This window comes from Cricetulus griseus, chromosome 3 (assembly GCF_003668045.3).
Source record: "Cricetulus griseus strain 17A/GY chromosome 3, alternate assembly CriGri-PICRH-1.0, whole genome shotgun sequence".
Lineage (NCBI taxonomy): Eukaryota > Metazoa > Chordata > Mammalia > Rodentia > Cricetidae > Cricetulus > Cricetulus griseus.
The window spans coordinates 135390687-135404080 of record NC_048596.1 but is presented as its reverse complement, the minus strand read 5'-3'; the positions used below and the strand labels follow the sequence as shown (position 1 = coordinate 135404080).

The window sequence follows — 13394 nt, the reverse complement described above, 5'->3', positions numbered from 1 at the left end:
GTTGTGGAATTAGAGGCCCTTACCAGCATTTCATCAAACATGATGCCTAATTGCATTACCATGTTGTCATCATCTCCACAAAATACTGTAGAGCTAGGTACAAAAAATGGATTCATTATGTTATGTTTACATATTAATACATATGAACTTAGATGTGTATATATGTAACAATATAATTAATGAGGAAATAATGAATTTGAAAGATGACTGATTAGTGTACAGTAAGTGATTAAGAGATAGTTATATGAATAATATATAAATGCCCATCTATTGTATTAAATTCTCATTTTTTTGATAACAAAGAATATGACAAAGTGATTTGGCAAAAAGCCCTGTGTGAGGAGACTTTTATGAGTTTTGGTTGCCTCTGATTGGCTGTATACAATCATATAGAGAATAGATTTGGGTCAATCAAGAAAGAGATCCTAAGCCTAGTAATGGAAATCCATACTGTGCAGTAACTAGGGAGATTTCCATCAGAGCTGCTGTCCCATCTACCTCTCACCCTCCCTGTCAGTTGTAGTAGAAGCAGGAAAATTGAAAAGAAATGCCAGGTTAAATGTGATTTAACAAGGAATCCTGCTGCACTTAATAACAGACAAAATCACTCATGGCACCTGGAAACTGAAAATCCATTAGAGGGCTTGAACATAGAATCTGGCTATTAACCAGAAGCATCCATTATGTACAGGGCCATTCTGATTTCTGCTGACCTTATACTCCCTGTGTCAGTTTCCCCCAGTGCTTTGATTAAACACATGTGTCATCAACCTGATTAGAACTTTATGTATACAACATTGCCCTACAAATATCTCCTTCAAAAGAAAGAAATAACTCTGTGATACCATCTTACACCTGTCAGAATGGCTAAACTCAAAAACACCAGTGACAGTTTATGCTGGAGAGTATATAGAGAAAGGGGAACACTTATCCACTGATGATGGGACAGACAACTCCTACAGCCACTTTGGAAATCTGTATGGCAATCTCTCAGGAAAATGGGAATCAGTCTACCACAAGATCCAACAATTACACTCTTAGGCATATACCCAAAACAAGCACATTCATACAACAAGGACATCTGTTCAACGATGTTCATCACAGCATTATTTGTAATAGACAGAACCTGGAAGCAACATAGATGCCCCTCACCTGAAGAATAGATAGAGAAAATGTGGCACATTTGAGTGCATGAGGGCTTTTGTGTTTCCTACTTGGAATGTTTATTTGTAACATCGTTATTCAGATGATTTTAGGCCAGTCATATTGCTGGGACTCTACTTGCAGAGCATCTTATATTACTAAAAGACACATTGTCATACCAAAATCCTTGAAAATTTGCCACATGCAATTCTTCTGCAACATTTGATTCAGCATTGCCTAAGATTTAGTTATGTGAGACTTTTCTAGCTGTATCTATCAGGACTGTGCATGCATCCAAAAGGGGAATGCAATCATCATTCTTGTGATAGTTACAAATAACATTAAGGCACAGAAGAACAAAATAACCCTAAGTTTGCAATATTGACATGCTTACCTGGATGTATCCAACAGCTTTTAAATCACACCTATGACCTGTACACACTATCCCTGTACAACAAGAGGAATACCATGACTAGGACTGGAAACATAGTTAATTTCTCAGTGGTACTGAAATCATGATTTTGGAGGAGAATCTACTTCCTTAAATTTATTAAATTAAATCAACATAACCTCTGAGATGTATAAATATTTGTCCTCATATCTAACGGTATTTTTAGTCCTCTCCTCACACCAAGAAACTTCTCCTTGATGGAGATATTTATGATGAAATACCAATTAAAATAGCGAACTGTGAAGCTCCATATCCAAAAACTATATAATATCCATTTAAGACTGCCTGTTTATACACAGATGTGCAGAAAATTGAGGGATCATGGGTAGCTTCTGAAAGCCAAAGCCCCAGAAGAAAACTAACTGTCCCTTTCCATAAACAAATACATTATCAGTAGCTACTCAATTATGAGTGAGATATCAGGAGGTCTCCACTAGTTTTTCTGAGACTATGGCCTGCTTGACCCGAAACAAAAAAGTCTTCACATGAAGTTATAAGTGCTAGGAATTCATATGTGCAATTCTGCTATCATGTTCAGCAAATACTGGTTTATTCAAATATTTACTACCTCTGCCAATTTGTGAGACAATAATTATCACAAAACTTCACCAGATGCTCTTACTGAGCTGACAAGCATTACTCATATATCTGTCAATTACTATCATGTACTTAATTGCAAATCCACAACTATCCCTGGATGTTTACTTCTATAATCTGCAAATTAACTCTGGTGAACATAAATAAAAGTGTGTTTATGCCTGAGGCAACAAACCACGCAGGTATGTTTGAACTTAAAAGAAAAAGTAACACATTGAATATATTTCAAAGTCAGTAAGATTGACCATTGAATATATTTAATGGCCATAAGGCAGACAATTGTATATAACTAATGACCATAGGGGTGGCCATTCTACATTCGCACCAGATTTTTTTTATCATATATCTGAATGATACCTGAAGTTTCAATTTATTAGTCTGAAACTTTGAAACGTAGGAAACTGTCTATGTTGTTCTGGTGCTAGCCAATAACATGTAAGGGAACATGAGCAGCACCCAGGAAACTCTACTCTATTCCACATCAAATGTGAGCTAAGCTTCTCGCCAAAAACTTAAATTTACTTTACTTTCACATGTTTGGTTTTTGAATTTCTTACACGATGAATGTGCCAGAGATATTCTTGAATGTCATTCATCTTACCTTTGGGCTACTCCTTACCACCATGCAATCTTGAGGTGACCACTGGGGTAACATTGCTGCAGAAGTGATGTGAAGTTCATGATTTTCCTAACCTTCCTCAAGCATCATCATTTCCTAAATCTTAGCCCTTACTGGATCATCAGAGGCCTGGCAATGCAAATCTGTAAGTGAATTGTTTGTGATATCTCTGGTTAATGGAGCAGAGTTATATCATCGTCAAATGAAAAAAAAAATGCTAAACAGTGTAAACCTGGCCAACTATCCATAGGCACTGAGATAATGGATATTCGAAAAGAACCTACAGAAGGAAGTTTTTAAGGCAGGAAAAATACTATATGCATTTAAAATATTTATCCTTTTACCCACAGATGAATGTATCCATCACCCTCAGCAAAGTAGCTGCATTTTCCAGTAGAAAGATACAATAAAATTTTCATCTGGTCAAATGCAACTGACTCTGCTGAACCAAAAAAACTGATTAAAAAAAAAAAAACTAACTTGGACTCCACACTTGGGTAATATTGTGGAAGAGGTGGAAGGACAACCATAGGATACAGAGGAATAGTATGCCTGCTGTGAGAAAGTGTCTTCTGTATGTTACTGTAAGGTTCACTGTTTATATCTCAAAATAAGAAAGCATAAAGATTAATAAAAAATAAAATGACGCTTCAACTTGAAATGCCGAAGTGGATGGGAGAAACTCACAGGTTCTAACTGGTACCTGAAGATCTACCTGTAATGACATTTGGAAGGATTTGATGAAGCAGACTTCCCCAGGGCGAGCCCTTTGATGGGACAGATGAGACAAAGAATACAGCTCTAAACACATGCATGCATGCTCTATATGAGGAATATACAAATGCTGAAGGATTCAGCAGTTTTCTTTAAGTTCACATAATTACATATATGTGACTGCAAAATTTAATAAAACTAGTCAGGTGGAAGATTTTCTGCAACACTAGAAATTTCAGTGTTGAGTAATCCTTGATGATCATTACCACAGACACCTACACTTTTTGCTACATGACTCCATCGGTTTCCAGCTTTGGGAGGTTCAGAGGGTGTTCTGCATTATTGGTCTAAAAGATGCCCTCTTACACTTTTGGCCTCCTCACCTATAAAGAATACTAATCAAAATTTGCATTTCTTTTATTTTATCCAATATACCTGTTGTATGGAAAGCCTTTGCCAAAATGTCAGCCTCATGCTGCTTTTTACTACAATTCTTACCTCATACAAGAAGTATCTCTCAGAGCTGAATCTCATCTGAGAGTAATTTCTCAGTAAACACTGAAGGAGCCAGAATTCTTCTGTTCCTACTTGCTGATAATTCTGTCACTGATGTGGCATTCCCAGGTAGAAATCATTCATACAGGTATCAAGCATATCTGCCAGCAAGAAGAAAAAGACTCTTATCCTGTGATTTCTCTAATCAATGTGATTGTCCAGGTGACCTCATCTTAGTGATATCCTTGACTACACTCTCTATGTCTATGCCTCTTTAAGGAAACCACCTACTTTCCTATGAAGACAAGCCAAAGGGCAAAATATATACTCTGTAGCATTAAGATAATTTGTACAATTTATCTACAGTTACTTCTCTCTTTCCCCATATCAAGAAAAAAAATCTAGTTGGAGGTGACTGGAGATGAATACAATGCAGAGAGCATTGATGGTCAGCCTGGTGACTTCACTTATTATCTGTATGCAGGTCTTATTAGAACTACAACTGGCAATAAAGTTTTGGGTGCCCTGAAGGGAGCTGTGCATGGAGGGTTTCTATTCCTCATAGTACCAAACGATTCTCTGGTTATGATTCTGAAAGCAAGGAGTTCAATGCAGACGTGCATAAGACTTACATCATGGGACAGAATGTCACAGACATTCTGTGTTACCTAATGGAGCAAGATGAAGATGCTTATAAGAAACAGTTCTCCCACTACATAAATAACAATGACAGGGGAGATGTATAAGAAAGCTCATGCTGCTATTCGAGAGAATCCAGTCTATGAGAAGAGGCCCAAAAGAGAGATGAAGGAGAAGACCTGGAACCTGTCCCAAAATTCTTTGGCCAAGAAGAAAGATCAGGTTGCTCAAAAGACAGCAAGCTTTCTCAGAGCTGAAGAACCAGCTGGTGATATCTAAACCAGTTTACAATGAAGATTTTTTTTCATAAAATAATAAACTTATTGACTAAGCTAAAAATTAAATAAAGTATTTAAAATCATAAAAGGGAAAAAATTGTAAATTCACATGACCAATGACAATGAACTGGAAATAATTAATTATCAACCCAAAACCCTCCAACATATAGAAGATATGATGCATTACTTATGGGAGTAGCAGATGTGCAGATCCTTAAGGGACAGTGATAATCAAGAATATTCACCTTGTCATCTCTGTTTCCCATTTCCAGGAAGCTTTACTCTAAACAGTTATTGTGAAAAATAAATACTACATATTTCTGGTTCTTAGGTGTCTGATTCCAAATGCAAACAAGATTTTTACAGTTTATCTAAATGGCATAACTTTGTATAACATAAAGAACTCAGTAACCAAAATTACATAGGTCTAATTACATGCAAATTCCAGAAGATAACATCTAACAAAATACAAGATTCAATCAAATTATTTACATGAGCGATTGCTATAAAATGAGAAATTAGGAAGCAAGTGGTTTTACAATACCATAGACTCAGGAAGTTGGGGAGAATGGGGTTTGGACAGGAGTTGGGCAAGAAGAGAGGGTCAAAATCCTTGGCCATCAGAGAAATGCAACTCAAAACAACTCTGAGATGCCACGTCACACCTTTCAGATTGGCTAAAATAAAAAAATGACAATCTTTGCTGGAGAGTATATGGAGAAAAAGGAACACTCCTCCATTGCTGGGGGGAGTGCAAACTTGTAAGACCACTCTGGATATCAGTATGACAGTTGCTCAGAAAAATGGGAATCAGTCTATCTCGAGATCCAGCCATTCCTCTCTTGGGCATATACCCAAATAATGCACGTTCATACAACAAGGACATAACTGAATCCAGGTCATGCCTAAAAACGGTAAATCATGCTTAATATTTTTAACCAGCAGTCATCACAGGGCTAGGGAGTCTGTGGAATTATAGACTCCTACCAAGACTTTATCAAACATTATAATATCTAAATGCATTACCATTTTTATCATCATATCCACAGAATTTTGTAGAGTTAGGATCAACAAATGGATTCAATAGGTTATGTGTACATGTATGTATGTATGTATATATATCTATATACATATATAGATATATATACATACATATATATCTATATATATATATATATATATTTCAATGTGTATATATGTAACAATAATAAGTAATGAGGAGGTAATGAGTTTGAAATTGGACTGATTAGTGGACAGGTAAAGTCTAAGAGATAGTTATGTGGATATTACATAAATGCCCAAGTCTTGAATTAAATTCAAATATTTTTAATAAAGAAGAGAATATGGTAGAGGTCCTTAGAAAGTACAGTTTCAGCATAAGAGAAAAGTAAAGATAATTAGGATTCAACATATAGGGTCATATATAGAACTGGAATATTATGAATGTAAAAGAATGAAATACATAGGATCCTCCAAGTTTCTGTACTTTCTCAAAAGTTATAAAGGAAATGTGCAAGTGGATGCCACTTCACAGAACATTTAGTGGACATTGACCTCAAAGCAATTACTGCAGTAAATGAGCAGTAGGTGTTTCCATGGCAAGAAATATAAACTATGTCCAGTTGGAAACACAGCACGTAATTTCTACAAAATAGTAAGACATACACAAATATGGTGAGTAGACTAGTTAATACATGAAAACATAAAAATGTAATAGAATTTTACATGCAAGAAATTAGTAATTGAATGTGAAAACTACAAAAAAAAAAACACAAGATTTACAATACCACAAGCTAGGTAGCATGAGCATGTCTTCAATGAAGCTTTCTCAGAAGTTGTGGTGAAGCATTTCCTCTGTGCTTTAGTCTGAGATTGTCATGAGAAGGCTTGGGAGATTTTACATCACGATCATAAAATAAGAGGGAAAATTTTTAGGAATATTGAGAAAGTATAAAATATATAAATGTAAAAAATATCAATTTTATATGGTGAATAATATCTACATAAATTAGAGAGTGTCCCAAATTCCTAGACAAGTAGTTTCAAATTATTCATATTACTATGAATGCAGTATTTACAAGCAAGGTAGACAATTCATAGAGTGGGCCAATAGATCCCCATGTATTTTATTCTTTTTCCTAATGTATAAATTATTATAACATTTGTACAAAAACATGAGAAATCTAGTGTCAATGAAATTATGCTGAAAAAACAATAAGACAGGAACATTACAATCATACTTCCTGTTATGAAAACTTGCAGCAATATGACACTCACTACACACTCTTATAAACACAAAATTATATGAGATAAATAAATGACTCATATATATAATTTACAAATAATCGCTTAACTCTCCTTATAGATAGCCACAAGATATGAGAGGTAAAAATTCTTCTCAAATGTTATCATAAATGAAAAATACAGTAAAATTGGATTATCTTATTATCAACAAATATTGCTTATTTTTATTTATGTATTTAGGAGTGTGTGTTTTTCTGTAAGAGAGAGAGAGAGACAAAATAGTGAAATAGGATGAGATTAAGTGTCTGTGTAAGAATAAACATTGAAAAAGAGACCATAAATTGAATAGTAAAAAATGAGGGTTAAATGAGAGGATTTGGAAAGAAGAAAGGATATGATAAAATGATGGAATTATATTGTAATGCTTGAATAAAACAAAGCAGTTCATACACCAAAATATAGGTATAATTTTAAATTTATACAAAGATCATTTGGCTTAAAATTAATCTATGAAGCATTAATAAAATCACTACCCTCTACTGTGTAGATTTTATTGAAAAGGAAATAAAGTTCTTCTGCTGGATGGGTGACCATAGTGTGTCTCCACATAACTACTACACTGGTACATGATGCTGGAGAAAAGAAAATTTCCTAAGGAAACAGGCAATAGTGAAATCAGACATGCAGGCCTGGTATCAGATAATTATGTGAAAAAATGTCTGAATTCAAGGTAAACATTACAGGCTTGATTTTAACGAAAATGTTAGACAACACTATGGAGAAGCATATATCCAGAACTTGGTTAGACACTGGAACCAGGTGAGAGCAGAACTTTCTGGCAAAGGCCATTTGCAGGGGGACTTTTATGAGATTTGGGTGCCACTAATTGGCTGTGTATAATCATAAAGAGAATAGATTTAGATCAATCAAGAAAGAGATCCTAAACCTAGTGATAGAAATCCATATTCTGCAGTAACTAGGGAGATTTCCATCAAAGCTGCTGTCCCATCTGTCTCTCACATTCCCTGTCCGTTGCAGTAGAAGCAGGAAAATTGAAAAAAAATCTCAGGATGAAATGTCCTTTTTAGAAGGAATCCTGCTGCACTTAACAACAGACAAAATCATGTGCGGCACATGGAAGATGGGCATATATTAAGGTTCTTTGTCCTAGAATCTGAATATTACCCAGAAGCTTCCATTTTGTTCTGGTCATTCAGATTTCTGTGTACACTTTGTACCATGTCTGTGTCAAATTCACCATGTGCTATGATTATATGCATGAAGCAAGCCCCTGATATATATATATATATATATATATATATATTATATATATATATATATATATATATATATATCCATCCCTAAAAAGACCTTCTTACCTTAAAGAAAGAATTGGTGCTTTCCAGCTACAGTAACCAATTTATGCAGTGAGAATGGAGTGTCCTAAAGTGTCATGAAGTTAATTAAATGATTTAAGAGATGTTTTGGAAAATAACTCTTAAATCATGTATATTTCTCTCTCTCTCTCTCTGGTGTGTGTGTGTGTGTGTGTGTGTGTGTGTGTGTGTGTGTGTGTGTGTGTGTTTGTATCTGCATATGCATGCACATGCAGTTTTGATGTGGGTTAGTCACACATCTTCATGGAGGCGATAGCCAGAAGATAAACCATCTATTCTTTGGTATTCTAATTTCTTCATGATGGAAGAAGTGCATCTGTGTATGTGTTTGTCTAATTGGATGACAAATAAAGTAGTGTTTTGCAAATAGTAAGAGATAGTAAGGCAGGACTGGGAGACAATGAGGATTCTGGGAAATATAGTAAAAAGAAGTCTGTGATCCAGGCAGGAAGTGGCATACAGACAGAATCATATATAAGCAAGGACAGGAAGGTAGTGCGCCCCTTTTGATCTTACTCCTGCTCTCTGCTCTGAGCCACCATGTGAACCTGGGATGAGGATGCCAGTGGAAGGTGTCCTACATAAGTCTTATAAAATACATTGATTTATGATAATTAAGACTGAGATAGTAGATGAGAATTCCAAGTCATTGGCCAAGCAGCATATGTACTAATACAAGTCTCTCTGTGTTACTTGGGACCAAAATGTGGCAAAGGGCAGAAACTGCCTCGAGTCCCAGGTGCTCTGGGCCACCTTCCTGTGACTAGTCAAGCTGCAGCAGAAATGGGACACCTGGCCATAGTGGTATGAACTTCCATGTAAACTTCAAAAAAGCTTAAAAAAAGATGTCAGCAGAAAAGGACAGAAACAAGCACCAATTCTTGGTAGCAGAATATTCTCAGGTAGTCTCTGTTTTGCTAAAGACAAGCAGAGACTGGAGCAGATCCTTTAAAACAGGTTTTCTGACTCAGAATAAGCAAAAAAACCTGCAAGGTTCCCTTTTAAGAGGCCCAGGTAGCTCAGTCATAGAGCTTGAGACTTTTGATGTGGGTCCATGCCCCACGCAGCTGGTAGTGGCAGTGACCACATCTTCAAGCCAGCAGCATGCTTAATGGAAGTATAGACCAAGGCAGTCAGTGCAGCTCTCAGAGCTGATTGTAAACATACCTCTGCCATCTTGGAAATCACTAGCAAAAAAGACACTGATTTAATTTTGGCGGTGTTGTTTAACAATAAAAACCTGGTGGCCATAAAAAGGTAAAGATTTATAATAAAAACAGATGAAGAAAAACCTCTAAATGTTTACACTGTGTTTAAAAATATATGTAGGCTTGTGAGAGAAAACAAGGAAGAAAAAAAGAGTAGCTGGGCGGGATGGCACATGCTTGTAATCCAAGCACTCTGGAGGCAGAGCAGGCAGATCTCTGTGACTTCAAGTCCAGCCTAGTGTACAGAATGAATTCAAGGTCAGCAAAGGTTACACAGATAAACCCTGTCTCTGCAAAAAAAGAAACAAAAGGAAGTAAAAAAATGAATAAATAAATAGCCAGTATAGATGGAAAATACAGTAAGAGTTTGTATACTATATGCTATATTGTGTTCTTTAAATTGTTTGATTGCTGAGGAAAGAGCTACAGCTGCTACAATAAATTTGATTATGAATGCTGCTAAATTAGTACAACTTATATAATTTAAAAATGTTTTGACTTCATTATTAAATCTAAGGGCAGGCTACTTGGGAAAAATGTTTTTGCTTGTGTTTCCATAGAAAATGAAAAGCTGTGGATTCCTTCCAGACTAATATGGTTTGATCAAGCAAGACCCCCTGAAGCAGTGGCCCAACTGATCCTACATCCAAAACAGATGAGAAGATGAAGACATAGATAACTACAGCAAGATATCATGATCCCTATTGTGAGGACATCGCCCCCAACCAGCATGAAGCAGTTTGGAATGAATGATGCCCAAATTCCCAAATATTGTTTATAAATGTTTGTTATCATTGAAATGGGGTTGGTTATAAATGCTAATGATCAGTCAATCTGTCTTTAAAAGTCAAAAAGGGGAATAGGATACTGGAATGAATACTTTTTATTGGTATGGATTTTAATTTATTGATACAAATTTAAGGTCAATTTTGTGATATACATAATTAAATACAGATTACGTAGTCACCTATAATAGTCAAAAAATATAATTAGATTATTTATGTTTTCTATATTACACAGATGTTTTGAGATGGATTCTTGAAACCTTTCAAAGACGTACAGAATATATGGCATTTAAATGATTTAGGGTTTTTCTTGACATTGAGACATAACTGCTCGGGGCAAACCAATTATGTCAGAAAAGAGAAGTAAAGCAACACACGTGGCAGATATTATGACTCACCCAATATGTATAAAGAAACAGAGTGTTTTATCTGACACACCAAATCCAGTACCAGATGATAAAAGCTGAAAACAGAAAATTAAGTAAATATATACATACTTAGCAAGGGATATACGTGTGTGTGTGTGTGTGTGTGTGTGTGTGTGTGTGTACACAGCCACATACATACATGTAACCATAATCTATAAAGAGGCCCTGATAATGAAATTGAGCAAGTAGGTATATAAGGGAGGTTTTGGAAAATAAACATAGACATGGATTCCTGCTATTTGCCTTTTCGTAGAGAGAAAGGAAAATCCATGTATCCAAGATAGGGCATGCATAAAATTAAAATAGACGCACTAAACTGCTGCTAGTGGAGCCAAAGCCTTTTAGGCTTTGCAGCCGTGATTTAGACACATGTATCATCCAAAATCTCATCCCAGCAACTTGACTGCAGAACATGAATGCTGCAATGGTAATGGAAGATAGAACTTAAAGATATTGTTTAGCTTATGACTCTTGCACATTTCTAAGTTAACAAATATTTGTTTATGTTAACAAGAACAATGATCATATTCATTTCTGACCAAAAAATTGATTTCAAAAATGTGCATCTTACCAGAAAAGTGTTGGATAGCTTTATTAAGTTTCAGCAATTACATGCACTGAGCTATATAAAGAACTGTTATTTTGGAATATATGCTGTAAAAGCATAAGGATAATGAAATGCCCATTCACTGCATAGAGTCTATTTATCATTTAAAGCTTATTTTATTACAAAAAAGCTTCAATCAAATGCTATAAATTTTGAGGCTGAAGTAATGTAGCAAGAATGAATTAGTAAATCCAAATTTTATTTGAATTACTAATTTGCTGAAACTTTTTCTAAAATGTAACAAGAAATGGTCAGTCAACGTATAAATGATGAAATTATTTAATGTCCTTAGAACTACGTTTGTAACCTAGATACATACAAATGTAATTCACTTGAACAATCTTGGAGGAGAAATCTGATTCATAACTTCCATTATATATACTTCTGTATATGGTGTTAATGTTCAATTTAAAGCTAGAGAGGTAAAATAGTTTAAAGTCAAATTAAAGTTTAATGGAAAATAATTTTCAAATATATTTTTCATTCATGATAATATAGTTGAATAGCAGGACATCTCAAAACACAAGTGGGACCCTTTCTCATTCATTTTCTGAGGCCAAAATGCAAATAATTATACTGCTACAAAAGTTGTAATTAAACTTGATGTGTGTCATCTTCCTTAGTTGCCATCATTTTGCAAATCTTAGCCCTTAACAGGACTTAGACTCATTATAGCTCCAAGACACATATGAATGTCTCATGGTATTTCTGGTCAATAATGTAGATTTGAGTGCTACAAAAAAGTAGCTTCTATTTATAATGTGAATGATGCATCCACAAAAATCTCAACAATACAGATACCTAAAGAAGGTTAACAAAACGACAGCACATGCTTTCATGCCAGTGTGGATGTCAGATATCTCAAAATCTTCAGTGGCTACAGGCAACTAATGAATGTTGAGAATGAGAAAGAGAATTCTTCTCTGACAAGGCCTTTGATGAGTTATTAAATATCAAGACATCATCCCAAACACAAATATAAGAGCATTGATTAATAGAATGAGCAATCAGAAGATAAATATATAAATATATAAATATATAAATATTCCATAATGATAAATAAGTATAAGCCAAAAATTTTAGGCCTAATGGCTGTCCAATATACAACACACTTATGCCACTGGGGTATTACTTTTGACATAAGATGTCTAGCTAGGGAATTGTGTCCATTATATATGGGACTGCATTAAAATTACTCTCACATATGTAAATATTGTAGAAAGATTTTACAATGAGATTTACAAAAAAATAACATTGTTTAAACCAGATGAATGCCAGCATTATTACATCTTGGACCACAAAGATCAACTCCTATCCAGGACTGTATTTGTAGTTCATATCTGTGGGGGAAAGGACAATCAGATTTTCAAATGGAGTGTTGCTGAGAATATGAAGCCCATTCCAGCAATGACTCCATGCATGTGTTGTTTCCCAACATACAATGTTATCCTTGTTTATTTCCTAAAACTTAAAGATCGTAACTAATGCTGCCTTGTTCCACCTTTTTGAATAATCTCAGGATTGGTTTCTATACAGCCCACCTAATATGCTCTCACAAAGTAACATGAGCCGTCCTTATATGCATAAACTTTGCAATCTTGACCAGATCTATAGGAACTCAACTCATGGCCTTGGAAACAGGAATGCTGTTTAGTGTTTCCTGATAAACCCTATTAGTGAATGTCACAGCCTCACACCATACTGATTAAAACTGGAGACTCTGCTCATATCTTATTCTCAAATAGGATGGCTATAAAGGCACATACCTGAAAATTTGGTATCTGAAAAC

General features: G+C 35.1%; 1 long non-coding RNA gene and 1 pseudogene across 4 annotated transcripts in view; one reads left to right on the top strand and one right to left on the bottom strand.

Annotated features, from left to right (window-relative positions):
• The first annotated feature begins 2636 nt into the window (after positions 1-2636).
• On the top strand, positions 2637-4937 carry LOC100756888 (annotated as a pseudogene).
• Positions 4938-10051: 5114 nt separating this feature from the next.
• The window catches only part of LOC107977310, a 29666-nt gene continuing 26323 nt past the window's right edge, over positions 10052-13394 (bottom strand). For 3 of the 4 annotated variants that reach the window (XR_004769165.1, XR_004769166.1, XR_004769167.1), the window contains one exon: positions 11072-12945. This is a non-coding gene — a long non-coding RNA (uncharacterized LOC107977310). Of the gene's footprint in view, positions 11034-11071; positions 12946-13394 lie in introns of those variants that run through there. The other variant, XR_004769164.1, reaches the window with a different exon arrangement.